This window comes from Eucyclogobius newberryi, unplaced genomic scaffold (genome assembly GCF_026437365.1).
Source record: "Eucyclogobius newberryi isolate DKJ021-1_F unplaced genomic scaffold, fEucNew1.0.hap1 SCAF_22, whole genome shotgun sequence".
NCBI lineage: Eukaryota > Metazoa > Chordata > Actinopteri > Gobiiformes > Gobiidae > Eucyclogobius > Eucyclogobius newberryi.
This window is the reverse complement of record NW_027315857.1, coordinates 24,492,229-24,508,314: the sequence shown is the minus strand read 5'-3', so window position 1 is coordinate 24,508,314 and position 16,086 is coordinate 24,492,229.

Genomic DNA, 16,086 nt, shown 5'->3' with positions numbered 1-16,086 from the left:
CCACAGTATGACTATAAACATGTGTCTATTACCATGGAGACAAGCAGGTGATGGGACCATGCCGAGTTACACGTCAGATCTGTGGAGGGACGACCGTAGGTTGCAATTTTCAGTGAAAATGAGTTGCGATGTTTTTCTTTATGGTGATGGTGTGAGTCCTTCACAGTCGGTTGGTTCGCGGTCAGTTGGAGCCCTTCGCGGTCAGTTGGAGCCCTTCGCAGTCGGTCGGAGCCCTTTGTGGTCAGTTGGAGCCCTTCGCGGTCGGTCGGAGCCCTTTGCGGTCAGTTGGAGCCCTTCGCGGTCGGTCGGAGCCCTTCGCGGCCGGTTGGAGCCCTTTCCGGTCGGTTGGTTCATGGTCGGTCGAGCCCTTGGCAGTCGTTCGGAGCCCTTTGCGGTCGGTTGGTTCATGGTCCATCGGAGCCCTTGGTTGTCGGTTGGTTCATGGTCGGTTGGAGCCCTTTGCGGTCGGTTGGTTCATGGTCGGTTGGAGACCTTCACGGTCGGTCGGAGCCCTTTGCGGTCGGTTGGTTCGTGGTCGGTCGGAGCCCTTCGCGGTCGGTCGGAGCCCTTTGCGGTCGGTTGGTTCATGGTCGGTCAGAGCCCTTGGCAGTCGGTCGGAGCCCTTCATGGTCGGTTGGAGCCCTTTACGGTCGGTTGGTTCGTGGTTGGTCGGAGCCCTTGGCAGTCGGTCGAAACCGTTGGCGGTCGGTTGGAGCCCTTTGCGGTCGGTTGGTTCATGGTCGGTCGGAGCCCTTCACGGTTGGTCGGAGCTCTTCGCGGTCGGTTGGAGCCCTTCGCGGTCGGTCGGAGCCCTTTGCGGTCGGTTGGTTCGTGGTCGGTCGGAGCCCTTCGCGGTCGGTTAAACAGTTAAAACAGTGCTTTTCAGTTGTGGTTTTTGCATCATTCTCCCAGAGCGTCACAGGCGTAAACACTGAGCGACGACACAACACGGCTGAATGAAAGTTCTCTTAAACACCGTTTATGAAGGAAGCACTTTAAGAGTGACCTCTAACGTTAGCCGCTAACGTTAGCCGCTAACATTAGCCGCTAACTTTAGCCTGTGCAGGTGAAAGATCCATAGTTTTCAACATGAAGCAAAAAGCTGTCGGTTTTCTCCACATGAACAAAAGATTAATATTAGTTCATAAATACTGCAGCGTCTTTATGAGAGAAATCCAATATTTTGGGACTTTCAGCAAACGTTCTTCCACTCAGAGTGCGACGTCACAGTTGTATGAGTCGTATGTGTGAGCGCCATCTGGTTGCACAAGTGTGTAATTACACGTAGAACACAAAACGAAACACAGCAGTTAGCGCAACACGCCTTCACTCGGTTCAGCCCATAATGACGGTGAATGGCACCCGCGGTCGCCCCCGGCCCGAGCGCATCCCCAAACGTGTCTGGGACTGCGATCGGTGTAAATAGAAGGAAAACGACGATGTGCCGCTTATATCCGATTAGATTACGAGGCGAAAGATGAGACTATGCCTATTAATAAAGGATGTAACGTGATCCGGCCCGGGACGGAGCTGGTCCGGGCCAGAGTGAGGGATGTAAACATATGAGCAGCTGCTGGTTTCACACACGGGACAAAGTCTGTGCAGAACGTGGACTAATCAGCACTTCGTTGATTCCAAAAGAAAAGTTACGTTTTTCATTCCTCTTATACATTTCCGGGCGACTTATGCCTGTTTTGAGCGCGACTCGTTTAAATCAAGTCACGACCGAGTTCACAATAAATGGAGGTTGTTGACTTTGACGTTACCTCATCAATAAAGTCAATGAATGCTTCTGTAGATGTTTCGACGCTGCAGGGGGCGCTAGCATCGTGCTAGCGTTTAGCTCGCAGGTTCTGTTAGAATGATCTGGGCAAATGCCAAAGTATGCTGTATGTGACATCACACCATTCCATCAGCCAATTACAGCAAATGTGCAAACCTCTTGTACTTTTATGTCACGGAAACCAATTCAAGATGAAGAAAACGGGAGGAATTGGCCTGATTTGGTTCATTTGAATCCAAAGGCAACATTCACTTTTCTTTCCCGTTCTTGTTTCTGTTTTATTGAAACTATTTCAGGCTACGGTGGCTGAACAGTGTCAAGTTTACTCAACAGAAAATAACCTGATCCCTGCTGCTTTTTGTGACAGCGCCGAGACGAGCCACGCCCTTCTTCTGCTGTGGTCTTTTGAAATAGCATTTTCTCTCTCCATTTCTGTCCGTTCCTCGAGTCTTTTCCCCTTCGACTCATGAGTAATACTATTGTGCAGGGGTCTTTGTCTTGTGTGAGCCGTTGCTACGGGCGACCGCTTCCACGAAACCCTTTCTCCTCCCAACCCGGCAGCACATCAGGACCACTGCACATGTTGGACCACTGACACCTCAGCGCTGCATCGATTTGCCTTCCTCTGGTGAACAAAGGGCGGTGAAGGTTTGGGAGGGCGAAGGAGGCACAGGTGAAAGGGCGGCGGCCGCACAGGCGGGAGGGCGACAGTGGCACAGGCGGAAGGGCAAAGGAGACACAGGCGGAAGGGCGGCGGCACAGGCGGAAGGGCGGCGGCACAGGCGTATGGGCAGCGGCAGCACAGGCGGGAGGGCGACAGTGGCACAGGCGGAAGGGCAAAGGCGGCACAGGCGGAAGGGCGGCGGCACAGGCGTATGGGCAGCGGAAGCACAGGCGGGAGGGCGACAGTGGCACAGGCGGAAGGGCAAAGGAAGCACAGGCGGAAGGGCGGCGGCACAGGCGGAAGGGCAAAGGAGGCACAGGCGGAAGGGTGAAGGAGGCACAGGCGAAAATGAGATCTTAGAGTGCAGAGCCAGGAAAGTGTGAGGTGTGAGGGTGTTTACTACGATACAGAGATGTCACGATTCTTCTGTTAATCGATAATCGTGATTATTCGGGTCACAATATAATCATAAGAACCAAAAAATAATGATCATGGCAATTTTAAAAATGAAATTAAGTATTTTTGTTCATTATACAACTCAAAAAATAGACCTAAATGTAAAAAAATATGTTTTCTTCCACAAAGTTTCATTTTGTAAAGTGGGTCATAGGCTTGAGTCAGAATGAACTCGGTCTCAAGAATAATCGTGAAATATAGCCGCAAGCGGCAATGATCGGCCCTCGCCACGCCGCCGCCACACCGCCGCCACGCCGCAAGAGGAGGGGGCGCTAACGCGCCCCAATTGTCCTTTTATTACGCCTACTGCTGAATCTGTGACGCTGTCACATCTTCTCCCCTTTGTTTTACCATCAAAAAGCTATTTTATTTTGAATTCTTGGCAAAATGTGCGGCTTTGCCGCACAGACACCGTGACTCTTTGAATGAAAATGTGGATCACTTTTGATGGTCCTGAAGATGAGTCTCACCAAATTTCAGGTTAATAGGGCTGACGCCCCGAGGGGGAGGAGTTTGTGAAAGTCTAAAGTGTAAACATGTTCTGGCGATTTCCCCATTGGAATAACATGAAAGGTTTTGGTCATCGCTACGGCAACGCCATAACAATTATGACATGGGTCTCATTGACTTTTTTGATGGGGATGCTAAAATTGAGTTGTGTGTCAAATTTCATATAATTTCGCAAAACTAAACATTTAACCTCCATATAAAATCTGTAGGGGGCGCTGTGGCGCAAAATGAATTTATTTCACTTCAAGTAGGTTTAGGGCAAAGAGTTTAACAACTGATTCTAATTTGACGCAATTCGGACTTTATCTGCGCAAACGGCAGAAATTTTAAATTTGGGAGATTTCTGAAATTCTAGCTACAGTTTGCGGCTTCGCCGCACCGAGACCGTGAGAGGTATCAATGTAATTTGGATAACTTTTGATGTCCCACTCCTCAGTAGCATTTTCACCAAATTTCAGCTTTTTAGGGCCAACGCCCTGGGAGGAGTTCGTAAAAGTACGACGTTTGGAAAAACTCCGAAGTCATGTTTAGCCATTTTTGAAGCAATATGGCCGACATTTGGTTGGGCGGACGGCGTTGCCATAATAATATTTTTTACTTCTCTTGTCACCATCTACCTCTGCGCCAAATTTCATGATTCTACGATCAGATTTTATTTGGGTCATTTCCCATCTCTCAATGCATTTTTGGTACATTTGGGGGCGCTGACGCGCCAATTTTTTTTATTTTAGAAAAGGGAAATAGCCAGAATGTAGAGAGGCACGATTTTTAGAGGTGTGAACATTTTTGTGACTTTTCGTCAATGTTCACTGGGTGAAAAATAGGGGGGTTGGTCCCGAGAAGAAGAAGAAGAAGAAGAAGAAGAAGAAGAAGAAGAAGAAGAAGAAGAAGAAGAAGAAGAAGAAGAAAGAATTAAAGCCGCAAGCGGCATCCAACGGCCCTCGCGGGCCGCCGGCCTTCCGACTCTGCGCTTTCGACTTGATAAAGATGGCGCCCTTATTGTGTGTTGAATAAAAAAAGAACTTGACAGACGGGGACACATTCGACATGGCCAATCCAGTGCAAATGAACACAAGTGTCAGTCAAATTTGTTGCGCCGCCGCACAGAGACCGTAGCACTTAGAATATAAATATGGATAACTTTTGATGCCCCGCTTGTGTAGATGATATTTCCCAAAGTAAAGCTTGATTGAGCTATTGCCCACGGAAGAGTTTGTTAAAGTGTGAAGCGTAAATTTGAACATTTCAAAGATTTGGCGTTTTCCCATTTGTGACAGTATATTTGCAGCTCCACGGCACAGAGACCGTAGCACTTAAAATCAAAATATGGATAACTTTTGATGCCCCGTTTGTGTAGATGATTTTCCCCAAACATGAGTTTGATCGGACAATCGCCCTGGGAGGAGTTCATTAAAGTGTGAAGCATAAAAATGTGGTCATTTTAGAGATATCGCGGTTTTCCCATTTCTGACATATATTTGCGGGTCCGCCACACAGAGACTGTAGCACTTAGAATCAAAATATGGATACGTTTTGATGCCCCACTTGTGTAGATGATATTCTCCAAATATGAACTTGATCGGACAATCGCCCTAGGAGGAGTTCATTAAAGTGTGAAGCGTAAAAATGTGGTGATTTTAGAGATATCGCGGTTTTCCCATTTCTGACATATATTTGCGGGTCCGCCACACAGAGACTGTAGCACTTAGAATCAAAATATGGATACGTTTTGATGCCCCACTTGTGTAGATGATATTCTCCAAATATGAACTTGATCGGACAATCGCCCTAGGAGGAGTTCATTAAAGTGTGAAGCGTAAAAATGTGGTGATTTGAGCGATTCTGCGATTTTTCCATAAGGATAACATGGGATGTTTCTGTCATCGCTACGGTTACGCCGTACAAAATATGACTTTGGCTCTCATACTTTTATGATCAGGATGGCAAATTAGAATTTTGTTCAAAATATCATGTCATTTGGAAAAACTATATTGTTTATAGGCCACTCTGAAGGCCAAATAGTCAGAATTCTGGGAAACGTTTACGGCTCCGTCGCACAGAGACCGTAAATGTTATCCTTAAAATTTGGATAACTTTAGATGCCCCACTTGTCTAGAGGACGTACACCGATTTTGAGGTTGGTGGGCAAAACGCACTAGGAGGAGTTCGTTAAAGTGTAAAACATAAAAATGTGGTAATTTGAGAGATTTTGCGGTTTTCCCATAGGGATAACATGGGAGGTTTCTGTCATCGCTACGACTACGCCGTAAAAAATTAGGCATTTTTGTGATTGGCTTTTGTGATCGGGACGGCAAAATAGAATTTTGGGTAAAGTTTAGACAATTTTGGTAAAACTAATTTTTGACCTTCAATGTTAATTTAAAGGTCACTCTGTAGGGGGCGCTATCGCGGCCATTTCAATTTTGTCAGCCTAAACTGGTTCAAACTAGAAAGTTTAACAACTGATTCAAATTTGGTCCTAATCGGACTGGTTTTGATCAAAAGGGAGCAATTTTTAGATCTGCAATATTCCAAAATAAGTTGTCCAACTTTGCGGCCGCGCCGCACACAGACCGTAAAAGGTATCTCAAAAAATTTAATAACTTTAGATGCCCCACTTGTCCAGAGGACGTACGCCGATTTTGAAGTCGGTGGGCAAAACGCCCTAGGAGGAGTTCGTCAAAGTTTGACGTGAACAAAATGGCTAACACAGCTTGTTTTCATTTTCAAAGGAAGATGGCGGGCATAGGGTAAGTCTGGAGGCGTGGCCACAGTAATATTTTTTTTTTGTCCTCAAGAGAGGAATGCGTGTCCCGAATTTCGTAGCTCTACGACAAAGTTGACCTCGGGGCGTCTCCCATAGGCGCAATGTATTTTGACTTTTGTCGGTGGCGCTGTCGCGCCATTTTTTAACGAAAAAAAAAATGGCCCAGAAAAAATCTAATTTTTCGCCGATTCTGAATTTTGGGCAAAGTTTGGTGAGTTTTTGAGCATGTTCAGGGGGTCAAATTAGAGCTCAAAAAGCAGAAGAACAAGAAAAATTAAAGCCGCAAGCGGCATCCAACGGCCCTCGCGGGCCGCCGGCCTTCCGACTCTGCGCTTTCGACTTGATAAAGATGGCGCCCTTATTGTATGTTGAATAAAAAAAGAACTTGACAGACGGCGACACATTGGACATGGCCAATCCAGTGCAAATGAACACAAGTGTCAGTCAAATTTGCTGCGCCGCCGCACAGAGACCGTAGCACTTGGAATAAAAATATGGATAACTTTTGATGCTCCGCTTGTGTAGATGATTTTCCCCAAATATGAGCTTGATCGAGCTATTGCCCACAGAGGAGTTCATTAAAGTGTGAAGCGTAAATGTGAACATTTCAGAGATTTCGCTGTTTTCCCATTTCTGACATATATTTGCGGGTCCGCCACACAGAGACCGTAGCACTTAGAATCAAAATATGGGTAAGTTTTGATGCCCCGCTTGTGTAGATGATATTCTCCAAATATGAACTTGATCGGACAATCGCCCTAGGAGGAGTTTGTTAAAGTGTGAAGCGTAAAAATGTGGTGATTTGAGCGATTCTACGATTTTCCCATAAGGATAACATGGGATGTTTCTGTCATCGCTACGGTTACGCCGTACAAAATATGACTTTGGCTCTCATACTTTTATGATCAGGATGGCAAATTAGAATTTTGTTCAAAATATCATGTCATTTGGAAAAACTCTATTGTTTATAGGCCACTCTGAAGGCCAAATAGTCAGAATTCTGGGAAACGTTTGCGGCTCCGTCGCACAGAGACCGTAAAAGTTATCCTTAAAATTTGGATAACTTTAGATGCACTACTTGTCTAGAGGACGTACACCGATTTTGAGGTTGGTGGGCAAAACGCACTAGGAGGACTTCGTTAAAGTGTAAAACATAAAAATGTGGTAATTTGAGAGATTTGGTGGTTTTCCCATAGGGATAACATGGAAGGTTTCTGTCATCGCTACGACTACGCCGTAAAAAATAAGGCATTTTTGTGATTGGCTTTTGTGATCGGGACGGCAAAATAGAATTTTGGGTAAAGTTTAGACAATTTTGGTAAAACTAATTTTTGACCTTCAATGTTAATTTAAAGGTCACTCTGTAGGGGGCGCTATCGCGCCCATTTCAATTTTGTCATCATAAACTGGTCCAAACTAGAAAGTTTAAGAACTGATTCAAATTTGGTCCTAATCGGACTCTTTTTGATCAAATGGGAGCAATTTTTAGATCTGCAATATTCCAAAATAAGTTGTCCAACTTTGCGGCTGCGCCGCACACAGACCGTAAAAGGTATCTCAAAAAATTGAATAACTTTAGATGCCCCACTTGTCCAGAGGACGTACGCCGATTTTGAAGTCGGTGGGCAAAACGCCCTAGGAGGAGTTCGTCAAAGTTTGACGTGAACAAAATGGCTAACGCAGCGTGTTTTCATTTTCAAAGGAAGATGGCAGCCATAGGGTAAGTCTGGGGGCGTGGCCACAATGATTTTTTTTTTTTGTCCTCACGAGAGGAATGCGTGTCCCAAATTTCGTAGCTTTACGACAAAGTTGACCTCGGGGCGTCTCCCATAGGCGCAATGTATTTTGACTTTTGTCGGTGGCGCTGTCGCGCCATTTTTTAACGAAAAAAAAAATGGCCCAGAAAAAACAAAATTTTTCGCCGATTTTGAATTTTTGGCAAAGTTTGGTGAGTTTTTGAGCATGTTCAGGGGGTCAAATTAGAGTTCAAAGCGCTGAAGAAGAACAAGAAAAATAATAATAATAATAATAATAATAATAATATTTTTAGCAAAAACAATATAGCCGTTTTCACTATAACAACAAATTATACATCGTTTGAAAGCTCTAAGCCTTCCCGATGCCGCCATGGGGTGGAATCATCATTACGAGCGCTTATGCGCTCGTCAGTCCCTATTCCGTCGAGATGCCCCGCCCACTCCCCATAGACTTCCATTGATTTGAGCAGATACAAGCATGGCCCATGCCTGCGGCATGGATTCTCGCGTACGGGACGATGCCAGGAGGGTTTTTGGAGGAATGCAGCGCTTCGCGCTGCTGTTGTCAACAATTAGTGAATGGGCTACGCCCATTCACTAATTGTTGACTATTTCTGTCATAGCAGGAGTAAGTATGCATGATCCATGCCTTCGGCATGGGCTAGTTCACTGTACTTGCCAGGGGCGACGGGGCACCAAACATGCGGGCTGCGCCCGCATGTTTGGTAAGACAGTTGCAACGCTGCCTTCGGCAGCGTTGCGGGAGCAATAGGCCCTCCGCCCTGCTGGGGCTCGGGCCTAATTAAAGCCGCAAGCGGCATCCAACGGCCCTCGCGGGCCGCCGGCCTTCCGACTCTGCTCTCTGCATTTTACAGAGATGGCGCTAACGCAATTGTCTAAGAACTAAGACAGCGACACATTGGACATGTACAATGCTGTGCTTAACCAGTGCAAATTAACACAAATGTCGGTCAAATGTGCAGCTCCAGCGCACAGAGACCGTGACACTTGGAATAAAAATATGGATAACTTTTGATGCTCCGCTTGTGTAGATTATTTTTCCCAAATATGAGCTTGATCGAGCTTTTGCCCACAGAGGAGTTCATTAAAGTGTGAAGCGTAAATGTGAACATTTCAAGGATTTGGTGTTTTTCCCATTTGTGACAATATATTTGCAGCTCCACGGCACAGAGACCGTAGCACTTAAAATCAAAATATGGATAACTTTTGATGCCCCATTTGTGTAGATGATTTCCCCAAATATGAGCTTGATCGGGCAATCGGCCTAGGAGGAGTTGGTGAAAGTGTGAAGCGTGAAAATGTGGTCATTTTAGAGATTTCGCTGTTTTCCCATTTCTGACATATATTTGCGGGTCCGCCACACAGAGACCGTAGCACTTAGAATCAAAATATGGGTAAGTTTTGATGCCCCGCTTGTGTAGATGATATTCTCCAAATATGAACTTGATCGGACAATCGCCCTAGGAGGAGTTTGTTAAAGTGTGAAGTGTAAAAATGTGGTGATTTGAGCGATTCTACGATTTTCCCATAAGGATAACATGGGATGTTTCTGTCAACGCTACGGTTACGCCGTACAAAATATGACTTTGGCTCTCATACTTTTATGATCAGGATGGCAAATTAGAATTTTTTTCAAAATATCATGTCATTTGGAAAAACTCTATTGTTTATAGGCCACTCTGAAGGCCAAATAGTCAGAATTCTGGGAAACGTTTGCGGCTCCGTCGCACAAAGACCGTAAAAGTTATCCTTAAAATTTGGATAACTTTAGATACACCACTTGTCTAGAGGACGTACACCGATTTTGAGGTTGGTGGGCAAAACGCACTAGGAGGACTTCGTTAAAGTGTAAAACATAAAAATGTGGTAATTTGAGAGATTTTGTGGTTTTCCCATAGGGATAACATGGGAGGTTTCTGTCATCGCTACGACTACGGCGTAAAAATTTAGGCATTTTTGTGATTGGCTTTTGTGATCGGGACGGCAAAATAGAATTTTGGGTAAAGTTTAGAAAATTTTGGTAAAACTAATTTTTGACCTTCAATGTTAATTTAAAGGTCACTCTGTAGGGGGCGCTATCACTGCCATTTCAATTTTGTCAGCCTAAACTGGTCCAAACTAGAAAGTTTAACAACTGATTCAAATTTGGTCCTAATCGGACTGGTTTTGATCAAATGGGAGCAATTTTTAGACCTGCAATATTCCAAAATAAGTTGTCCAACTTTGCGGCTGCGCCGCACACAGACCGTAAAAGGTATCTCAAAAAATTGAATAACTTTAGATGCCCCACTTGTCCAGAGGACGTACGCCGATTTTGAAGTCGGTGGGCAAAACGCCCTAGGAGGAGTTCGTCAAAGTTTGACGTAAACAAAATGGCTAACTCAGCTTGTTTTCATTTTCAAAGGAAGATGGCGGCCATAGGGTAAGTTTGGGGGCGTGGCCACAATGATTTTTTTTGTTTATCCTCACGAGAGGAATGCGTGTCCCGAATTTCGTAGCTTTACGCCAAAGTTGACCTCGGGGCGTCTCCCATAGGCGCAATGTATTTTGACTTTTGTCGGTGGCGCTGTCGCGCCATTTTTTTACGAAAAAAAAAATGGCCCAGAAAAAATAAAATTTTTCGCCGATTCTGAATTTTGGGCAAAGTTTGGTGAGTTTTTGAGCATGTTCAGGGGGTCAAATTAGAGATCAAAGCGCTGAAGAAGAACAAGAAAAATAATAATAATAATAATAATAATAATAATATTTTTAGCAAAAACAATATAGCCGTTTTTACTATAACAACAAATGATACATCGTTTGAAAGCTCTAAGCCTTCCCGATGCCGCCATGGGGTGGAATCATCATTACGAGCGCTTACGCGCTCGTCACTCCCTATTCCGTCGGGATGCCCCGCCCTCTCCCCATAGACTTCCATTGATTTGAGCAGATACAAGCATGGCCCATGCCTGCGGCATGGATTCTCGCATACGGGACGATGCCAGGAGGGTTTTTGGAGGAATGCAGCGCTTCGCGCTGCTGTTGTCAACAATTAGTGAATGGGCTACGCCCATTCACTAATTGTTGACTATTTCTGTCATAGCAGGAGTAAGTATGCATGATCCATGCCTTCGGCATGGGCTAGTTCACTGTACTTGCCAGGGGCGACGGGGTACCAAACATGCGGGCTGCGCCCGCATGTTTGGTCAGACAGTTGCAACGCTGCCTTCGGCAGCGTTGCGGGAGCAATAGGCCCTCCCCCTGCTGGGGCTCGGGCCTAATAATAATAATAATAATATTTTTAGCAAAAACAATATAGCCGTTTTTACTATAACAACAAATGATACATCGTTTGAAAGCTCTAAGCCTTCCCGATGCCGCCATGGGGTGGAATCATCATTACGAGCGCTTACGCGCTCGTCAGTCCCTATTCCGTCGGGATGCCCCGCCCACTCCCCATAGACTTCCATTGATTTGAGCAGATACAAGCATGGCCCATGCCTGCGGCATGGATTCTCGCGTACGGGACGATGCCAGGAGGGTTTTTGGAGGAATGCAGCGCTTCGCGCTGCTGTTGTCAACAATTAGTGAATGGGCTACGCCCATTCACTAATTGTTGACTATTTCTGTCATAGCAGGAGTAAGTATGCATGATCCATGCCTTCGGCATGGGCTAGTTCACTGTACTTGCCAGGGGCGACGGGGCACCAAACATGCGGGCTGCGCCCGCATGTTTGGTAAGACAGTTGCAACGCTGCCTTCGGCAGCGTTGCGGGAGCAATAGGCCCTCCGCCCTGCTGGGGCTCGGGCCTAATAATAGTAGAAAAAGCTTCAGTTGTAGTCATCTGGACCTGTTTATTTTAAACCAGGAAACACTTTAAGACAAAAACTGGTTCACCCAAAGGACAAGTTGCCGACTCAAAAACAGAGCAATGTAGTTTATTCGATCCAATGCAGTGAAGAAAGCTGTAAAGAACGTTACATAGGTGAGACGAAACAGCCTCTACACAAGAGGCTTTATCAGCACAGAAGAAATACTAGTTCAGGACCTCAGAGTGCCGTGCATCTCCATCTTGAAGCCTCTAATCACTCGTTTGAAGACGGTGAGGTGAAGGTTTTAAGCAGGAGAAAAGATGGTTTGAAAGAGGAGTCAAGGAAGCTATTTTTGTTAAAAAAGAAAGACCTTCTTTAAACAGAAATGGAGGGCTTAGGTTTAATCTTCCTCTTATCTATAATGGGTTACTGAACCCCTGGAAAGGTAGAGGACCAGGGAATTCAAATGCTAATCAGGTACTCAGGGTGGTTGAGCCAGGGTCTCACTAAGACAAAGAGGTTTTAACAGCCCATTAAGATTCTGAATAGGCTCGGTAGATACAAGGGGGGAGTTTCTGTTGAAACAAACAACTCTTTCTACTTCAGGAAGGCTCCTCCCAATGGGCGGGTCTTACCACAGAACAGTATTAATATCGGAGTTCTCGACCTAAATTCTGTTATTGACAATGACTCTTGGATGAGAGTCGAAACGTCTACTTTTTCAAACTGAGTCCAGATGACTACAACTGAAGCTTTTTCTACTGGAACACGCCTGGACAAATGAAGGATTACACCGACAAGAAAAATAATAATAAAAATAATAATATTTTTAGCAAAAACAATATAGCCGTTTCCACTATAACAACAAATTATACATCGTTTGAAAGCTCTAAGCCTTCCCCATGCCGCCATGGGGTGGAATCATCATTACGAGCGCTTACGCGCTCGTCACTCCCTATTCCGTCGGGATGCCCCGCCCACTCCCCATAGACTTCCATTGATTTGAGCAGATACAAGCATGGCCCATGCCTGCGGCATGGATTCTCGCGTACGGGACGATGCCAGGAGGGTTTTTGGAGGAATGCAGCGCTTCGCGCTGCTGTTGTCAACAATTAGTGAATGGGCGTAGCCCATTCACTAATTGTTGACTATTTCTGTCATAGCAGGAGTAAGTATGCATGATCCATGCCTTCGGCATGGGCTAGTTCACTGTACTTGCCAGGGGCGACGGGGTACCAAACATGCGGGCTGCGCCCGCATGTTTGGTCAGACAGTTGCAACGCTGCCAAAGGCAGCGTTGCGGGAGCAATAGGCCCTCCGCCCTGCTGGGGCTCGGGCCTAATAATATTCCGATGCGAAAACAATGTTTCCCATTTTTCAAATGTCATAAACTATACATTTTCGGAAAGCGCTCGCGCTTTCCTACCTCATGGTGTGGGTCCCTGGTCACTGACGGGTACTTTCGTTAATTTTGAGTGGGCTCCGCCCACTTTGTGTTTTTGGCCCTCTATACAGTAATAATGTTAAATTTTTGCATTACATGCTTATATGCACGGAACATGCAAGAGATGGGGAACGTATTCGTGAGCTACTTAGCGCAAATGAGTGCTTTATATCAATGTAAAGTGCTCGTTTAGTGCGCACTTTTGCACGGGCTTCGCCCGTTTACAACGGTAATGTTCCATTTTCCTACTACTAATTAGTATGCACGAGGCGTGCATGAGTGAAGGAGTGCGTTAGTGAGTGTTTGGAAGTGGGCGAGCGCTTCGCGCTCGATTTCGTGCGCACTACGTGCGCACTTTCGTAGCCGTGCTTTGCACGGCCTTACGAGATTAATAGGCCTCTCGCCAGCTTGTGGCGCTCGGGCCTAATAATCGTTAAATTGTGATGATTTTTCTCACAATAATTATTACTCTTAAGTTTGATATCGTGACATCTCTAAAATAATATATTTGCCAAACATAGAATTGCAGTTTGAGGTTGGAATCCCTGGAAATTGTCATGTTGTAGATTAAACACACAGTAAATTATGACACGTTTATGCATGACTTTATCCCATATTGTACGTGGGTTTTCATGTATTTGTTCATTTCATTGATTGTTTTATCCTGTGTTTTTAGGCCCGAGCCCCAGCAGGGCGGAGGGCCTATTGCTCCCAACTGTCCCCGTCGCCCCTGGCAAGTACAGTGAACTAGCCCATGCCGAAGGCATGGATCATGCATACTTACTCCTGCTATGACAGAAATAGTCAAAAATGAGTGAATGGGCGTAGCCCATTCACTCATTGTTGACAACAGCAGCGCGAGAGTGCATGCCGCAGGCATGGGTCATGCTTTTATCTGCTCAAATCAATGGAAGTCTATGGGGAGTGGGCGGGGCATCCCGACGGAATAGGGAGTGACGAGCGCGTAAGCGCTCGTAATGATGATTCCACCCCATGGCGGCATGGGGAAGGCTTAGAGCTTTCAAACTATGTATCATTTGTTCTTATAGTGGAAACGGCTATATTGTTTTTGCTAAAAATATTATTATTTTTATTTTTCTTGTATTGACATTTTATTTGGCGATCGCGTGTTTGTTCGTTTTAATCAGTATTTTGTATTTTTGTTTTGAGGTACTCGCCAAAAATAATTTTTCACATTCGGTTTTCCCTGTTTAAATGAACAAACAACAATAAACAAACAAACTTTAACATATATTTTTATTGCATATTCACATTTTCCACAATATTCTTAGATTTTTCTGAACATTTACATTTCTTTCCGTGTATTTAAGACTAAAAAAACCATACATTTCTTATATATAACTTACTATAAATTATTTGCTTATGTATGAATATAATGTGATAATAATAATATGTATGAATCTAATGTGATAAAAATAATATGTATGAATATAATGTGATAATAATAATCATATGTATGAATATAATGTGACGATAATAATATTATGTATGAATATAATGTGATAATAATCATATGCATGAATCTAATGTGATAAAAATAATATGTATGAATATAATGTGATGATAATAATATGAATTAATATAATGTGATAATAATATTATGTATGAATATAATGTGATAATAATAATATTATGTATGAATATAATGTGATAATAATAATATTATGTATGAATATAATGTGATGATAATCATATGTATGAATATAATGTGATGATAATAATATGAATGAATATAATGTGATAATAATATGTATGAATTTAATGTGATATTGTGATCCGAATGCTCACAAAGCCACTACCGTATTTTCTGGACTATAAGTCGCACCTTTCTTCATAGTTTTGGCCGTAGTGCGACTTATACTTATATTTATACTTATATACTTATACTCCGGAGCGACTTATATGTGATATTATCTGTTATTTTCACACTTGCAACTGCATTTCATACTCCAGTGCGACTTATATATGTTTTTTCTTCTCTATTATGCATTTTTTCGCTGGTGCGACTTATACTCCAGAAAATACAATAAATTATGTCAAAAATATAATTCAAATACTTGCCAAGAGACAGGGAAAAGCATCGATCGTCCGTCTCTGAAAGAACCTCTGAATAGCTTGACTTGTGGCTCATGGAACGTGAGTAATCGGTCCAGCTCGCGCCACGTCCCTCGCCACGTCCCTCGCGCCACGTCCCTCGCGCCACGTCCCTTGCCTCCCGCTGAGAACGCCGCGGACGTTCCCGGCGCCCACCCACGGCCCGTATGCCACCGCCCCGAGTGTCCCCGACGGAAAAACACACACGGGAATACTGAAAAGTAGACTGCGCGGGACGCCGAAGGACCACGCGGGACGCCGAAGGACCACGCGGGACGCCGAAGGACCACGCGGGACGCCGAAGGACCACGCGGGACGCCGAAGGACCACGCGGGATGCCGAAGGAGCCCAAGGAGCCTAAGGAGCCCAAGGAGCCCAAGGAGCCCAAGGAGCCGGAGCCCTCCAGAAATCCTCCGTGTCGGGCGCGGCGCTCGAAAAGGGCGAAGGTAACGGGCAGGCGAGTAGGTCTGCGTGGGAACGTGTGGAGGGTTTTTCGGGCAGGAACGTGGCATCTTGGGGCATCGTGAACACAAGCGGTGATGGACTTTCGGCGATGTCAGGCTCCGTGTCGAGAACGAAGTCGTGTTTGGGTTAGGAAAGGGCGTGTCGGGGGCCCAAGCCAAACAACTTGCAGCAATAAGAGACAAATGCATTATTTAAAAATCGTACAATGGGATTTCCAGGATTGTTTTTCTTTTCAGATTCAGTCTCTCGCGGTGGAAATGTGTCCACGGGGAAAATTTCAGTCATTTCCAAAAGGGAGAACGTGTTCACATA